The 18,499-nt window shown below is 45.3% G+C and overlaps 1 long non-coding RNA gene across 1 annotated transcript; it reads right to left on the bottom strand.

Annotated features, from left to right (window-relative positions):
• Positions 1-7,213: 7,213 nt before the first annotated feature.
• Positions 7,214-10,218, bottom strand: LOC140219513 (uncharacterized). Its single transcript, XR_011895830.1, has 5 exons — positions 9,578-10,218; positions 9,214-9,305; positions 9,088-9,140; positions 8,254-8,478; positions 7,214-7,428 (listed from the first exon to the last, which is right to left on the bottom strand). It is a non-coding gene; the product is annotated as an uncharacterized lncRNA (long non-coding RNA).
• Positions 10,219-18,499: the final 8,281 nt, after the last annotated feature.

Genomic DNA, 18,499 nt, shown 5'->3' with positions numbered 1-18,499 from the left:
TGGTTCAAGGTAGCCCTGGGTTGAGCTATAGGTTAAGAACTATCTAGAGATTTGATAAAAAAGGTGCCCGCTTAACACTTAATAACATGCTACTGGAACCTGAACGTACGTCAGAAATAGAGAGAATGGGAAAAACCAAGAGAAATGGACCCGAGACAAGGGGAGTATTTGGCAGCTTCCCGTATGGAAACATACACTAGCCCAAGACGTGCCATCATGCCTGTGTCAGCCTGAGAAGAGCAGCTAGGTATAGTAACTCCCAACTCGTCAAGGGAAGCATTGCAATTACCTTTATCCCATGCCGAGGGGTATCAGATATTCAATAAAATTGGTAGAAAGGCTGAGTGAGTGATGATAATAAAACATTTGGCAAGCTACAAGAAACACTGTGAAATGAAGCAGCTTAGGACTGCGATATTGTGATTTTGACCAGCAGATTCTTTTGATGGAATTTTGGAACGCCTTCAAAAGAACATGCTTGATTTTCTTTTTTTTGTTGCAAGGAAATAATTCATGAGGGAAGACACCTTTTACAGTGTATAGTTAAAGAGGTAAAATGTTTATTCTGGCCTGGTTTGTTGAACTAAAATATGACAACCCCCTATAGTCTTGCTCACTCCACCTCAAGGCCTGAACGTCTGAGTCAAAAGATCCAAGAAAGTAATGACAAACAAGATGAAGTACCTAACCATGCCTAAATGTCTAACAGTGTGAAATGTTTAATATGTGGACCTAGTTATTGCTTGAATAGTTGGTTTACAATGGCTTGCAAGATGACCATGACGCATGCTAAAACTAAAGGTTAATTTTTTGATGGCGCAGAATAAATGTTGCTTTGCAAGTGGTAAGTTAACGTCACGCATTAACAAAAGCGTAAACGTAAAAGAAAAGAACTACGACACATCCCCGCAGGATTCCAATAGGTCGGATAAAAGATTCTTCACCGATAAAGCAACAGAAGGACCACACAGCCTTTTCATCTACAAAGCTTCCATTATTTGCATTCATTAGCATGCATACCTACAAGATAAGGTTCTTCAAACAGTGGTGTCCAATGACTTGTTTTACTTAACCTGTGCTGTGTTAAACTTTCGTTTAGGCATCTGCCTGCAAGGAATATTGTTCTTCACAACTCACAAAACTGTTGCGGAGTTACTTGGTGGATTTCGAGTTTGGCTTTTCCTCCTTGTTAATATTTCAGTAAAATATCTCACTATAACGAAGTTATAAACATGGCAGAAATTACTTGGTTATAACCCTTGCCTGCCCTCACTGCCTACAAATTGCCCTCGGGTGGTGGAAGGAGATGCTGCTGTTATTTGCTGCTAGGTAAGCCGAAAGCCGGGATGAGATAGTTCAAGTGGCTGAGGAGTTCTATAGAGATTTATACAGTACCAGTGGCACCCACGACGATAATTGAAGAGAGAATAGTCTAGAGGAATTCAAAATCCCACAGGTAACGCCGGAAGAAGTAAAGAAAGCCTTGGGAGCTATGCAAAGGGGGAAGGCAGCTGGGGAGGATCAGGTAACAGCAGATTTGTTGAAGGATGGTGGGCAAATTGTTCTAGAGAAACTGGCCACCCTGTATACGCAATGCCTCATGACCTCGAGCGTACCGGAATCTTGGAAGAACGCTAACATAATCCTAATCCATAAGAAAGGGGACGCCAAGGACTTGAAAATTATAGACCGATCAGCTTACTGTCAGTTGTCTACAAACTATTTACTAAGGTAATCGCAAATAGAATCAGGAACACCTTAGACTTCTGTCAAGCAAAGGACCAGGCAGGATTCCGTAAAGGTTACTCAACAATAGACCATATTCACACTATCAATCAGGTGATAGAGAAATGTGCGGGATATGACCAACCCTTATATATAGCTTTCATTGATTACGAGAAAGCGTTTGATTCTGTCGAAACCTCAGCAGTCATGGAGGCATTACGGAATCAGGGTGTAGACGAGCCGTATGTAAAAATACTGAAAGATATGTATAGCGGCTCCACAGCCACCGTAGTCCTCCATAAAGAAAGCAACAAAATCCCAATAAAGAAAGGCATCAGGCAGGGAGATATGATCTCTCCAATGATATTCACAGCGTGTTTACAGGAGGTATTCAGAGACCTGGATTGGGAAGAATTGGGGATAAAAGTTAATGGAGAATACCTTAGTAACTTGCGATTCGCTGATGATATTGCCTTGCTTAGTAACTCAGGGGACCAATTGCAATGCATGCTCACTGACCTGGAGAGGCAAAGCAGAAGAGTGGGCCTAAAAATTAATCTGCAGAAAACTAAAGTAATGTTTAACAGTCTCGGAAGGGAACAGCAATTTACAATAGGTAGCGAGGCACTGGAAGTGATAAGGGAATACATCTACTTAGGGCAGGTAGTGACGGCGGATCCGGATCATGAGACGGAAATAATCAGAAGAATAAGAATGGGCTGGGGTGCGTTTGGCAGGCATTCTCAGATCATGAACAGCAGGTTGCCATTATCCCTCATGAGAAAAGTGTATAATAGCTGTGTCTTACCAGTACTCACCTACGGGGCAGAAACCTGGAGGCTTACAAAAAGGGTTCTACTTAAATTGAGGACAACGCAACGAGCTATGGAAAGAAGAATGATGGGTGTAACGTTAAGGGATAAGAAAAGAGCAGATTGGGTGAGGGAACAAATGCGAGTTAATGACATCTTAGTTGAAATCAAGAAAAAGAAATGGGCATGGGCAGAACATGTAATGAAGAGGGAAGATAACCGATGGTCATTAAGGGTTACGGACTGGATTCCAAGGGAAGGGAAGCATAGCAGGGGGCGGCAGAAAGTTAGGTGGGTGGATGAGATTAAGAAGTTTGCAGGGACGACAGGGCCACAATTAGTACATGACCGGGGTTGTTGGAGAAGTATGGGAGAGGCCTTTGCCCTGCAGTGGGCGTAACCAGGCTGATGATGAAGCCGAAAACAACAGATGAAACTGCAGCGCCCTGCCAAAAGACCGCGAAGGATTTTAAAAATGAAATTATTTTAGCTGTTATTGGCGGCGACCTCCTTGAGCCAAAAACCAGAGCTGTTTACGAGAAGAATACGAGGTCATCAAGGCAACCCGTCAAGACATAAAATAATGTGGTCTCTGGCCGCCAGCCTTCTATACAGGACTGCATTACACTCGCTAGTTACTGCCCAAACAAGTTACAACATATATTACTTCCAAGTTTTTAATGTTTGTTCACAATATCCCTAATATCCAATATCCCAATATTCCAGTACGCTGAGGTCTTATTTGTAATTTCCGATGGCGACGTTCAAAAGGCAGGTACAGGACACTATATACTTCCTTGTCATCTTTTTGGCACTGAGCACTGAACGCCAGCGGCCCGCAAGACCCCCTCCTCGCAGTGTGCGGCGCTGCCCCGACACGTGGAGCGCCACTCGCCCGCTTCTCCCCTTCGGGCCGTGCGGGGACCGGTGCGAGGATGCCCCACTACCCTTGCGTTTAACAAGTTTTCTGGCTCTCTTCCCTTCCAACTTCACTCGTCACTCGCACCCTCGCGTTTTGGCGACGTGGCTCCTCTTTCCGCTCACAGCGCGATTCCTAGGTGCAGCGTCCGATGCGGGACGCCTCTGACCTGATCGCTGCGCCGTAGCGCGTCTGGTGGGAAAGCGTCCCCTGCGATGTGTGCCGAGCTGCTTCCGAGGAGTCATGCGTCTGCGTGGTGCTCCCAAGCGAGATAGAGGACGATCCCATCGAGGCGTCAGCCCGGCTTTCCGTGCTGATCACGACGTTTGGCTCGCGTAGATAATTTCTCCCTCCGAGACACCGAGTTCTTTGGTTCGTTCCGCTTGCTCAGGCGCACGTTTCGTTGCCGCGCCGAACGCTGCGCTGCTCGGCGCTCACCGCGTGATTGGTGGGTGCAAATCCGATGCAGGGCGCCTCATAAGTGATCGCTGCGCCGTAGCGCAATGTCTTACACCCCTTGGCGGGTCGACGGGAACGCTATCGCGTTCCACTCTTGAAGGCGAAGCTTAAGCGTCCTCCAATTTTTTTCTAGCTGGGCAGCGTCCATATGGACCAGTGCACAGTATGGCGTGGTGTGGCATTGCGAACATGCACTACATCCATTTTAAGATTGTGGCTAGTATCATCTCCAACCAATCTTGTTTGCTGGTGCCATTTCATGCTTACGTCCACTGTCGATTACGGGAGGGCGAACAATTTTTTTTTTTTGTACTTACCATCAGATAAGGCGAAGCACTAACTTTTGGTTATCCCACCGCGACACACGAGACAGGCGCCCATTCCTAGAAAGCGCTTGCGTGAAATCATTTGGTGTAGAACGGTCGCACTCTTGTGTCGCATCTTGTGTGCGGCCGCTACACAGTTTCGGTCTGTATTCATATTGTTGTGGTATGGTTAAGCGCATCCATCCTCTGTAGTGCTCAAATTTAATTATTCTGTCCGTTGCAACGTGTACTAGGTGTGCCATGCGACGATCGATTGGTTCATCGTCCATGCGGAGTCGGTAGATCTCTGTTCCAGTAATTGATTTTCCAATGTTAACCCAGCTGCAGCGTTAAAAAACAAAACTTGATTGAATGATTATATATCGTCGATTTGCCCGTCAAGACAAAAGCACGCATCCACTTTAGATAAGAATGTGAACTAATTCCTTCGTTTCTATAGCAAGAAAATTACAAGTGATAAGCGAACAAATTTACACCACTCTACACGGACGGTATCATGAACAGTATACCTGTGCCCAAATTATTCCTGCCGTCCACACAAGCAGGCACAGCGAGACACGGGCAACTACTGGGAACCTTGAACCTCTAAAACACCAACGTTCATGGACAGGCTTCTCTACTTTCATTAGTGATTGCAAGGTCAATCCGAATCAAACGTTTAGATCATATTTGGGGTAAGGACGGTCAACGTCAAATATGCGATTGGAAATGACTGTTAAGCAGCGTTCGGTCCGAATGTAGATATATCTGAATCGAGCTAGTTCGCGATCGAAAGTGCCCCCGTGACAGCTGTATAGTGCACTCGCCCAACTTTCTTCGTGATGAACGAACCGCAAATCGTGATCCTTTTAGGAGTGATCGTTCTAGCGGTTTCGGCTCGTTGTCCGATTTTAAGCAGCCAGACCAAGTGTGATCCCGCAAGTGTCTTGTAAGAATGAGTGCCTGAACATCAACAGTATCGCTCACTGTAGGCACGCCAATGCCATTTGCACTAAGTTAATAAACAAACAGACTGCACAGGGAGCAATGCAAACGAGCCTGCGCGCGAAGACATGCCCGGGTAACACTACGGTCGCAAACCAAGCAAACGAAAAAAAAAAAATGCTGGCTCCCCCGTAATCGAGAGTAGATGGAAGCATGAAATTGACTAGCGGCAAGGTAGATTGCTTGGAGATTATACTAGCCACAATCTTAAAATTGGTTAAGTGCATGATCGCAACGCCACACCTCACCACATCACACCGCACCACGCGATGCTGTGCACTGGTCCATATGGACGCAATAGTTTCCTGTCACAGACAGAACCTCATTGCAAGTATCGTGTCGGTCAAACGGCCATTCGCGGCGGGCCGGAAGCGCCGCGGAACTCGCGGACCGCTGGCGTTGAAAAGAGCTCTCAGCGCCAAAACATGACAGCTGTATCTGTCTTTTCAACGTCGCTATTGAAATTGACAAATAAAACTTCAGCGTACTGGACGTTACAGCTCGAGTGATATTATGAACAAACATTAGGAAGAACTCGGAAGTAACATCTTTTGTAACTTGTTTGGGAAGTAACTATAAGCGCATGTAATGCGGTCTTGACTAGCTGCCCGGAAGATCTCGTTTTGTTCTGGTAACTTTTCCGGATGTTCTCGTTTGAGTGCTTGGATAACGGATCTGGCTTTGGCTCAAGGTCACTCAAGGTCAATCTCTTAACGTTCTTTTAGACCTGGTAAATTATTCAATTAAGACTGCTTGGATTCCGTGGCAATGGAAGCTTGCCAAAGTAATAATGCTGCCTAATAAAGAAGGGGGAGGGCATACATGGGACAACATTAGGCCTATTGCGCTTATGTCAACCGTAGTAAAGTTAATTGAGAGGCTTTACCTTCGTATCACGATTTTTTTTAATGATAATTCATTTCTTAGTCCCTGTCAGATTGGTTTCAGGGCCGGCTGCTCCATCTGGCATGCCCACTCGCTCGATGTCATTATGCAATAGGCTACCTTAGTGACGCTCGATATCGCTGTATCATACGATATACCGTGGAGCACACTGTATTGATAAATCGGCTAACATTCTGTGGTGTTCCTGGGTATATAGAGTAAAGTGGATTGACTCATTTTTAAGTGAAAGAGAATTCTATTGCTACAAAAGCGGCTTCTCGTCTTCTAGGTGTAAACAAACAAAATGAGTATCGCGAAGCTCAGTCCTTTCTCCTATCCTTTTTAATATTCTCATGAGACTACCCCGTCATGAAGCGATTACTTATGTCAGTGGCGTACCAACGATTTCTCGAAAGAGGGGGGAGGGGGGGGGGGGGGGGCAAACCGCAAATGATCTGCACCTCTCTGTCTCCATATATATATATATATATATATATATATATATATATATGCATGCTACCTGAAGCCATGAATGTTGCCGGATTCGAGACCCTAGTTATGTAATGAACAAGAAAAAAGGGGGTTCACTGCTGACCCAAGCAACAAAAAGACCGCGGCAAAAAGTCGGCCCGACGTCTCCGGCCGACTGCAAAACGGTTGGCCCGACCTCGGCAACCGAGGGCGGCCCAGCTTTGGGGATTGACATTGGCCTAACGTCGGCCGATCGTCGGCAATCGATGTAGGCCCGACCACTGTGGCCGACTTGGCCGACGGCGTCCCATACGAGGGCCTACCAAGGCTTTAGGTACGTAGTCAGTCGGCCAGCCGTAGGGCCATTCTTTTTTTCCAACGCAGCCAAGCGCATGCCACACGCGGGCCAGCCATGGCCCTGACGACAATAATGGTCGGCATTGCACCGGCCCGGTGCTGAAAGCCGACGTTGCTTTTGACGCCCCGAATAATCGTAGCATTTGCATCATGCACTTACAACAGCATGCGCATCACGCATCACGCTTGTGTGGTGGCCGGCATAGAAGTACCAGACGAAAGCCAACGCTTTTTTGTACTTTTCATGCCACATAAATGCCAGACAAAATGTTCTTATGCAGGTCTTTATTTCTTGTATTTGTCTTGGATATGTATACACCCACACGTTCACAAAAGTTTCAAATGCTAGTTCATGGTGGGCTTGAAGCGGGGTCACGACGCCTTCTCTCGTTCCGGCCTCCATCCCTGTCAGCTGCTCCGACTAACCAGCGTTTCGTGACTCCAGCCACTGAAGCTAGTGAAGCGTCTGGGAAGGTGCTCCTCACAGATGCTGCAATAAAGCGGCACATATAAGAAAGCTGCCCCCGCTTTATAGTTCAGTTGGTTAGTCGCATTCCATTTGAAGAAATGAAACAATAAAAAAGATCATAAGCCAGATAAAGAAACGATAACAAAGTAATATTAGGGACGTGCAAATCAGTATCGAAGATGTCAGGAAGAGTGGCTGGACGACACAAATCGTGTAAGTACCGGATAGTGTATAATTTATATGTCGTTAGCAATAGGGGGAACTCAACACGGAACCATAACAAAACACGCATACACAGTGGCTACTGTGTCGGTAGTGCGGCTGGTAGCCGCACTACTGGTAGTGCGGCTATTTACACCACGATCCGTCTTGTTGCTTCCCGTGAGCACTGCATGAAACAGCCAAGTTGAAACGCTGAGACAAAGAACGCGCCGGAGCCCGGAGCGCCAAGCGGCACAAGGAGGTGAATAGGTAAATGTCTGGAGAGGCAAGAGGGGAAGTTTATGGCATGATACATATACTTGCTGACATGATGGCAACGATGATAGGTCTATGTTTTGCAGAAAACAGTTTGCATACATGGGTTAAAACAGAAACAGCATATACAGCATATATTATATGGTGAAGCAAAACAAACTTCTCAAAAGCAGTGACAAAATATGGACGCCGCAAGTAGAACTCACTTATTACAGCATTATTTTATTAAAGAAAGTGCTAATACTGGACGCAGCAAGATGCAATAGGCAGCAGCTTGTTTGAATGAAGAAAAAAAAAAACGAAGCATGCAGTTGGTACCGATGTTCGCAACGTGCACAAGAAAGCTGATTGTTATGCCATATTTCTTACTTAGAATGAGATTCGTGATGGCCGGGAGCTTCACGAAGGCGTGCTTCCTCCCCTGCGACCCTTTCCAGCTGAACTGCAGTGCAGCTTCATTTGTAAGTATGCCCTGCAGAAGAGTGCGCACGGCATGACCGATGTCCGTTCCTCCGTATCTCGAAAAAAAGTTCACCTGCACGAACCAGCGCATGTAGAGCTAAACCAGACATCCAAATACGTGGTTATCGTGGTCTGTAAAAAATAATGGTCAGGATAAGAAATATGATCGCTCTCGTTTTAAATGTTTTAACCACATAAAACAAATATATCTAGAAACAACGTTCTATGACAGAACGATATATGGCTGCGGTATTGTATGAATGACAAAATGAAAATCAGCCAAATATAAACATGAATACATAGTTTCTCTAAAAAGAAAACACAGCATGTCAATCACCATCTGTTCCATGCGGGAATCTGAAGCTAAATATTCCTCTAAGATACACTTTAGAGCCGCCCAAGGAAACATGAGGACAGGAAGGATAGATTTACTGGCTTGGCTCAGAATATCATTAAAAAAAAAAAAAAAACATCCAGGCAGCGCGATAAATGAATACAACACAGTTGCACAAACAAAATAGCACGCAGACTGCCACGAGACAAATGTATAGGTATACATAACGTCGAGACCGCGGTGACAAAGTATTACACGTAAACTACGAAAATACAACAACAGAAAAATTGAGGAACAACTTACATATGGGCTATCCGCAGGGTTTCACATACGCGGCTTCTTGTCTGATGTTCCTAGATCTACTCTAGTTCACATGCGGAGATGTGCCACACACAATCCATTCCTACCTGCAATGCACCAGACGTATATCGTACAGGCATATACAGTTTTGTTTTTTCATCTGTGGGAAGGAACGAAAGCAACTTCTAATTAATTATGACTTGTCCGCAATGACAACCAGACAAGCGTCTTACCTGATTTCTTCCCGAATGGTGGCGACAGTTCCGAGCGTAGCAGGTCATTCGCACACTGTGCTTCAATTTAAGCAGTGTCGTTCCAGTGTTTCCTTGAGAAAAATTAAGGAAAATACAAGACGAAAAAATAATATTAGAAATATATACATGAAAGTACGTCTCACATTTCCCTGTCCCAACTCTCGAACGCTTGATCGTTCTCATATAAAGCCTCTTTTTTTTTTTTTCCTGTCAGAAAAAATAAGCCCAAAAGACAAGGAGCTTATCATACGTTGCAAAACCATTTACGCAATACAAAGCGAGTTTTGTTCACATGAAAAAGACAGTCATGCATTACACAACGTGAAATTAAAATGCCACTTACGAGTACGCATATCTTGAACGGCGAGATACGGCGGCTCCACTGCATGGAAAGGGCTTGCGCTGTTTTTGTCCTAGTCACTTTTGTGTAGTTTGCGTTTCTATGCGCAGTCCATGATAACAGAAATGCACCAACTAGTCTACCAAGAGACGCGGAACGAGCTGGCATCCAGAGCTAGCATTTGGCGGCAACTCACGCAACTGCTTGCGCCCCCGCGCCATTTGGCGGGAACTCGCCTGCGCCCCTGCGGGCAGCCGGCGGTGAGCGTGACGAAGAAAAAATAGACAGCAAGGAAAGTCCCGCTTCGCTTTCTCGCCCCGTCCTCGCTGGTGGGAGCTGATGCTGACAGAGAGAATCGCCCGTCCCTGCTTTCCAAGAACCTCTTCATTCCTTCTGGGAGAGGGAGATGCGACAGCGCAAACGACCTCGGTTCCCCACACTTTTCCTTTTTTTTCTTTTTTTTTTTTTTGTCAGGCGCTTCCTGTGAGCGCGTCGCCGTTTCCTTTTGGCGTGTGTGCTGTGCACGTGCGTGCGTGCGTGCGTCTGTGTAATATTTTGGAGGGATTGGTCATCATCATCATCAGCCTAGTTACGCCCACTGCAGGGCAAAGGCCTCTCCCATACTTCTCCAACTGCCCCGGTCATGTACTAATTGTGGCCATGTTGTCCCTGCAAACGTCTTAATGTCATCTGCCCACCTAACTTTCTGCCGCCCCCTGCTACGCTTCCCTTCTCTTGGAATCCAGTCCGTAGCTCTTAGTGACCATCGGTTATCTTCCCTCCTCATTACATGTCCGGCCCATGCCCATTTCTTTTTCTTGATTTCAACTAAGATGTCGTTTACCCGCGTTTGTTGCCTCACCCAATCTGCTCTTTTCTTATCCCTTAACGTTACACCCATCATTCTTCTTTCCATAGCTCGTTGCGTCGTTCTCAATTTCAGCAGAACCCTTTTCGTAAGCCTCCAGGTTTCTGCCCCATATGTGAGTACTGGTAACACACAGCTGTTGTACACTTTCCTTTTGAGGGATAGTGGCAACCTACTGTTCATGATTTGAGAATGCCTGCCAAACGCACCCCAACCCATTCTTATTCTTCTGGTTATTTCAGTCTCATGATCCGGATCCGTGGTCACTACCTGCCCTAAGTAGATGTATTCCCTTACCACTTCCAGTGTTTCGCTACCTATCGTAAACTGCTGTTCTCTTCCGAGACTGTTAAACAGTACTTTAGTTTTCTGCAGATTAATTTTCAGACCCACCCTTCTGCTTTGCCTCTCCAGGTCAGTGAGCATGCATTGCAATTGGTCTCCTGAGTTACTAAGCAAGGCAATATCATCAGCGAATCGCAAGTTGCTAAGGTATTCTCCATCAACTTTTATCCCCAATTCTTCCCACTCCAGGCCTCTGAATACCTCCTGTAAACATGCTGTGAATAGCATTGGAGATATCGTATCTCCCTGTCTGACGCCTTTCTTTATAGGGATTTTGTTGCTTTCTTTGTGGAGGACTACGGTGGCTGTGGAGCCGCTATAGATATCTTCCAGTATTTTTACATATGGCTCATCTACACCCTGATTCCGTAATGCCTCCATGACTGCTGAGGTTTCGACTGAATCAAACGCTTTCTCGTAATCAATGAAAGCTATATATAAGGGTTGGTTATATTCTGCACATTTCTCTATCACTTGATTGATAGTGTGAATATGGTCTATTGTTGAGTAGCCTTTACGGAATCCTGCCTGGTCCTTTGGTTGACAGAAGTCTAAGGTGTTCCTGATTCTATTTGCGATTACCTTAGTAAATACTTTGTAGGCAACGGACAGTAAGCTGATCGGTCTATAATTTTTCAAGTCTTTGGCGTCCCCTTTCTTATGGATTAGGATTATGTTAGCGTTCTTCCAAGATTCCGGTACGCTCGAGGTTATGAGGCATTGCGTATACAGGGTGGCCAGTTTCTCTAGAACAATCTGACCACCATCCTTCAACAAATCTGCTGTTACCTGATCCTCCCCAGCTGCCTTCCCCCTTTGCATAGCTCCTAAGGCTTTCTTTACTTCTTCTGGCGTTACCTGTGGGATTTCGAATTCCTCTAGGCTATTCTCTCTTCCACTATCGTCGTGGGTGCCACTGGTACTGTATAAATCTCTATAGAACTCCTCAGCCACTTGAACTATCTCGTCCATATTAGTAACGATATTGCCGGCTTTGTCTCTTAACGCACACATCTGATTCTTGCCTATTCCTAGTTTCTTCTTCACTGTTTTTAGGCTTCCTCCTTTCCTGAGAGCCTGTTCAATTCCATCCATATTATAGTTCCTGATGTCCGCTGTCTTACGCTTGTTGATTAACTTAGAAAGTTCTGCCAGTTCTATTCTAGCTGTAGGATTAGAGGCTTTCATACATTGGCGTTTCTTGATCAGATCTTTCGTCTCCTGCGATAGCTTACTGGTTTCCTGTCTAACGGCGTTACCACCGACTTCTATTGCGCACTCCTTGATGATGCCCATGAGATTGTCGTTCATTGCTTCAACACTAAGGTCCTCTTCCTGAGTTAAAGCCGAATACCTGTTCTGTAGTTTGATCCGGAATTCCTCTAGTTTCCTCTTACCGCTAACTCATTGATTGGCTTCTTGTGTACCAGTTTCTTTCGTTCCCTCCTCAAGTCTAGGCTAATTCGAGTTCTTACCATCCTGTGGTCACTGCAGCGTACCTTGCCGAGCACGTCTACATCTTGAATGATGCCAGGGTTCGCGCAGAGTATGAAGTCGATTTCATTTCTAGTCTCATCATTCGGGCTCCGCCACGTCCACTTTCGGCTAACCCGCTTGCGGAAAAAGGTATTCATTATACGCATATTATTCTGTTCTGCAAACTCTACTAATAATTCTCCTCTGCTATTCCTAGAGCCTATGCCATATTCCCCCACTGACTTGTCTCCAGCCTGCTTCTTGCCTACCCTGGCATTGAAGTCGCCCATCAGTATAGTGTATTTTGTTTTGACTTTACCCATCGCCGATTCTACGTCTTCATAAAAGCTTTCGACTTCCTGGTCATCATGACTAGATGTAGGAGCGTAGACCTGTACAACCTTCATTTTGTACCTCTTATTAAGTTTCACAACAAGACATGCCACCCTCTCGTTAATGCTATAGAATTCCTGTATGTTACCAGCTATTTCCTTATTAATCAGGAATCCGACTCCTAGTTCTCGTCTCTCCGCTAAGCCCCGGTAACACAGTACATGCCCGCTTTTTAGCACTGTATATGCTTCTTTTGTCCTCCTAACCTCACTGAGCCCTATTATATCCCATTTACTACCCTCTAATTCCTCCAATAACACTGCTAGACTCGCCTCACTAGATAGCGTTCTAACGTTAAACGTTGCCAGGTTCAGATTCCAATGGCGGCCTGTCCGGAGCCAGGTATTCTTAGCACCCTCTGCAGCGTCACAGATCTGACCGCCGCCGTGGTCAGTTGCTTCGCGGCTGCTGGGGACTGAGGGCCGGGGTTCGATTGTTGTATTCATATAGGAGGTTGTGGCCAAGTACTGCACCAGGGTGGCCAATCCTGCTCTGGTGAGAGAGTGCGTTACCGGTTCTGGTCACCGGGATCAGGCCGCACTCCAGGCCTGTTTGTGCAATTTTCTCAACACACGGTTGTTGTTTTTTTTTTCTGGTATTTTCCGGTGGAGAATTCTGCGGTCCGGGATTTGAATCACGGTCCTCTTGCACGGGAGGCGGATACTGTACCGTCCGCGCATGAGTTAAATTTAAAATAAATTGTGGGCTTTTACGTGACAAAACCACTTTCTGATTATGCACGCCGTAGTGGAGGACTCCGAAAATTTCGACCACTTGGGGTTCTTTAACGTGCACTTAATTCTAAGTACACGGGTGTTTTCGCATTTCGCCCCCATCGAAATGCGGCCGCCGTGGTCGGGGTCCGATCCCGCGACCTCGTGCTCAGCAGTCTAACACCATAACCACTGAGCAACCACGGCGGGTCCCGCAGGAGTTGTACGCCTCATTTAACCTACAGTGGTGCCCTACTTGGTCAGTCAAGGTGGACCAATCTGAGCTCGGTTATACCGCATGGATGGCACTCGGCTAGAGAACCTGGTATTTATGACCTGCACATGTGAGTGTGAGGCCATACATATTTGAAAATATATATCTTTCTTTTCTTTTTCTTTTTTAGGAGGGTTCCCGTACAGTGATAAAATAAAGGAAAAGACATTAAAAGAAAGAAAAAAAAGAAAGAAAAAGGGGCGGAAAAAAAAAGGAACATAACAGGTGATTTGAACTCGTGACCCTTCGATGTTGCCCGGAAAGATAGCTCAGTCGGTTGGTTCGTAAGGCCCCAGGCTACTTTCAAGCGCCACAGCTCCTCCTCCGAGCCTCACACTTACGTGGAAAGAGACTCATGTTGTCCGCGATAGTCCGAGTAGTTGGAAGGCATACTTTCTAGGAAAAATGGCCGCTCAAGGAGAAGAGCGAACTCGAGCGGCTTTAGAGGCTAGGAAAACTGCCTTAAAATATTTAGACTTGAGGGAAAGCTTCGTTAACAAACTATAACACGGCAATCAGCACTCGAATACGACGAGAGAAATTACTGAGACGTGGAAAATTCCCTTGAAAAAAAAAAAAAAATTTGCTAGACAAATGCTTGTATGTATTGAACCTCTTAAAAGATGAGGGGTGAAATATGCGCTCACCGAGAGGGCATCTTCAGCACGAGACATCCACAAGGCACCTTACAGAGATGTGGAGAGCTTCGCGGCCGGAACGAAGCATCCCTTCTCCGCCGGCCAAGAGGGGGAAACGCGCTTTCCGATCGCTCAAGGTTGCGCGGACAAAGCATAGTTCTAGCGTCTAGGAAAAGCTTAACCAGGTGCGATGGCGACACGCATAGCGTGGGAAGCTAGCCGCCAGAATAACTATACCAAGGACTGCTGCTGATGAGGGCGAAGTACCTTCGTGTAATTATAATAACCCTAATAGGACTACTTTCGAAAAAAAAGGAAACGGCCCAGAGGGCTATACTACGAGAGCTATGACTGATAGTTTTCTATATATATATATATATATATATATATATATATATATATATATATTCATCTCATCTATGGGATCGCATTCGCGCGCTGTTTCTTTGTCTCTGCGTGTAGTACAGTTAAGAGAGCCAGTTTAAGGGCGGAGAAGAAGAAAGAAGAGAAAAGCAAAAACTGCAGCGCCGTGGTTTTAAAGCGCACCCGTGGTAGAGAAACGGAATGCGATATAAGCGTGCGTAGCCATGATACGCACACGACAAACTGCCTTAAAATATTTAGACTTGAGGGAAAGCTTCGTTAGCAAACGATAGCACGGCAATCAGCACTCGAATATAATTATAACCCTAATACTAATTGTAAATATTCATCTCATCTATGGGATCTAATGCGCGCGCTGTTTCTTTGTCTCTGCGTGTAGTAGTTGAGAGAGCCAGTTCAAGGGCGGAGAAGAAGAAAGAAAAGAAAAGCAAAAACTGCAGCGCCGTGGTTTTAAAGCGCAGCCGTGGTAGAGAAACGGAATGCGATATAAGCGTGCGTAGCCATGATACGCACACGACAAACTGCCTTAAAATATTTAGACTTGAGGGAAAGCTTCGTTAGCAAACGATAGCACGGCAATCAGCACTCGACTATAATTATAACCCTGATACTAATTGTAAATATTCATCTCATCTATGGGATCTAATGCGCGCGCTGTTTCTTTGTCTCTGCGTGTAGTAGTTGAGAGAGCCAGTTCAAGGGCGGAGTAGTTGGAAGGCATACTTTCTAGGAAAAATGGCCGCTCAAGGAGAAGAGCGAACTCGAGCGGCTTTAGAGGCTAGGAAAACTGCCTTAAAATATTTAGACTTGAGGGAAAGCTTCGTTAACAAACTATAACACGGCAATCAGCACTCGAATACGACGAGAGAAATTACTGAGACGTGGAAAATTCCCTTGAAAAAAAAAAAAATTTGCTAGACAAATGCTTGTATGTATTGAACCTCTTAAAAGATGAGGGGTGAAATATGCGCTCACCGAGAGGGCATCTTCAGCACGAGACATCCACAAGGCACCTTACAGAGATGTGGAGAGCTTCGCGGCCGGAACGAAGCATCCCTTCTCCGCCGGCCAAGAGGGGGAAACGCGCTTTCCGATCGCTCAAGGTTGCGCGGACAAAGCATAGTTCTAGCGTCTAGGAAAAGCTTAACCAGGTGCGATGGCGGCACGCATAGCGTGGGAAGCTAGCCGCCAGAATAACTATACCAAGGACTGCTGCTGATGAGGGCGAAGTACCTTCGTGTAATTATAATAACCCTAATAGGACTACTTTCGAAAAAAAAGGAAACGGCCCAGAGGGCTATACTACGAGAGCTATGACTGATAGTTTTCTATATATATATATATATATATATATATATATATATATATTCATCTCATCTATGGGATCGCATTCGCGCGCTGTTTCTTTGTCTCTGCGTGTAGTACAGTTAAGAGAGCCAGTTTAAGGGCGGAGAAGAAGAAAGAAGAGAAAAGCAAAAACTGCAGCGCCGTGGTTTTAAAGCGCACCCGTGGTAGAGAAACGGAATGCGATATAAGCGTGCGTAGCCATGATACGCACACGACAAACTGCCTTAAAATATTTAGACTTGAGGGAAAGCTTCGTTAGCAAACGATAGCACGGCAATCAGCACTCGAATATAATTATAACCCTAATACTAATTGTAAATATTCATCTCATCTATGGGATCTAATGCGCGCGCTGTTTCTTTGTCTCTGCGTGTAGTAGTTGAGAGAGCCAGTTCAAGGGCGGAGTAGTTGGAAGGCATACTTTCTAGGAAAAATGGCCGCTCAAGGAGAAGAGCGAACTCGAGCGGCTTTAGAGGCTAGGAAAACTGCCTTAAAATATTTAGACTTGAGGGAAAGCTTCGTTAACAAACTATAACACGGCAATCAGCACTCGAATACGACGAGAGAAATTACTGAGACGTGGAAAATTCCCTTGAAAAAAAAAAAAATTTGCTAGACAAATGCTTGTATGTATTGAACCTCTTAAAAGATGAGGGGTGAAATATGCGCTCACCGAGAGGGCATCTTCAGCACGAGACATCCACAAGGCACCTTACAGAGATGTGGAGAGCTTCGCGGCCGGAACGAAGCATCCCTTCTCCGCCGGCCAAGAGGGGGAAACGCGCTTTCCGATCGCTCAAGGTTGCGCGGGCAAAGCATAGTTCTAGCGTCTAGGAAAAGCTTAACCAGGTGCGATGGCGGCACGCATAGCGTGGGAAGCTAGCCGCCAGAATAACTATACCAAGGACTGCTGCTGATGAGGGCGAAGTACCTTCGTGTAATTATAATAACCCTAATAGGACTACTTTCGAAAAAAAAGGAAACGGCCCAGAGGGCTATACTACGAGAGCTATGACTGATAGTTTTCTATATATATATATATATATATATATATATATATATATATATATATATATATATATATATATTCATCTCATCTATGGGATCGCATTCGCGCGCTGTTTCTTTGTCTCTGCGTGTAGTACAGTTAAGAGAGCCAGTTTAAGGGCGGAGAAGAAGAAAGAAGAGAAAAGCAAAAACTGCAGCGCCGTGGTTTTAAAGCGCACCCGTGGTAGAGAAACGGAATGCGATATAAGCGTGCGTAGCCATGATACGCACACGACAAACTGCCTTAAAATATTTAGACTTGAGGGAAAGCTTCGTTAGCAAACGATTGCACGGCAATCAGCACTCGAATATAATTATAACCCTAATACTAATTGTAAATATTCATCTCATCTATGGGATCTAATGCGCGCGCTGTTTCTTTGTCTCTGCGTGTAGTAGTTGAGAGAGCCAGTTCAAGGGCGGAGTAGTTGGAAGGCATACTTTCTAGGAAAAATGGCCGCTCAAGGAGAAGAGCGAACTCGAGCGGCTTTAGAGGCTAGGAAAACTGCCTTAAAATATTTAGACTTGAGGGAAAGCTTCGTTAACAAACTATAACACGGCAATCAGCACTCGAATACGACGAGAGAAATTACTGAGACGTGGAAAATTCCCCTGAAAAAAAAAAAAAAAAATTTGCTAGACAAATGCTTGTATGTATTGAACCTCTTAAAAGATGAGGGGTGAAATATGCGCTCACCGAGAGGGCATCTTCAGCACGAGACATCCACAAGGCACCTTACAGAGATGTGGAGAGCTTCGCGGCCGGAACGAAGCATCCCTTCTCCGCCGGCCAAGAGGGGGAAACGCGCTTTCCGATCGCTCAAGGTTGCGCGGACAAAGCATAGTTCTAGCGTCTAGGAAAAGCTTAACCAGGTGCGATGGCGGCACGCATAGCGTGGGAAGCTAGCCGCCAGAATAACTATACCAAGGACTGCTGCTGATGAGGGCGAAGTACCTTCGTGTAATTATAATAACCCTAATAGGACTACTTTCGAAAAAAAAGGAAACGGCCCAGAGGGCTATACTACGAGAGCTATGACTGATAGTTTTCTATATATATATATATATATATATATATATATATATATATATATATATATATATATATATATATATATAGATATATATATATATATTCATCTCATCTATGGGATCGCATTCGCGCGCTGTTTCTTTGTCTCTGCGTGTAGTACAGTTAAGAGAGCCAGTTTAAGGGCGGAGAAGAAGAAAGAAGAGAAAAGCAAAAACTGCAGCGCCGTGGTTTTAAAGCGCACCCGTGGTAGAGAAACGGAATGCGATATAAGCGTGCGTAGCCATGATACGCACACGACAAACTGCCTTAAAATATTTAGACTTGAGGGAAAGCTTCGTTAGCAAACGATAGCACGGCAATCAGCACTCGAATATAATTATAACCCTAATACTAATTGTAAATATTCA

The sequence above is a fragment of the Dermacentor andersoni genome, chromosome 1, assembly GCF_023375885.2.
Source record: "Dermacentor andersoni chromosome 1, qqDerAnde1_hic_scaffold, whole genome shotgun sequence".
NCBI classification, from domain to species: domain Eukaryota; kingdom Metazoa; phylum Arthropoda; class Arachnida; order Ixodida; family Ixodidae; genus Dermacentor; species Dermacentor andersoni.
This window is presented reverse-complemented; position numbering and strand designations above follow the sequence as displayed.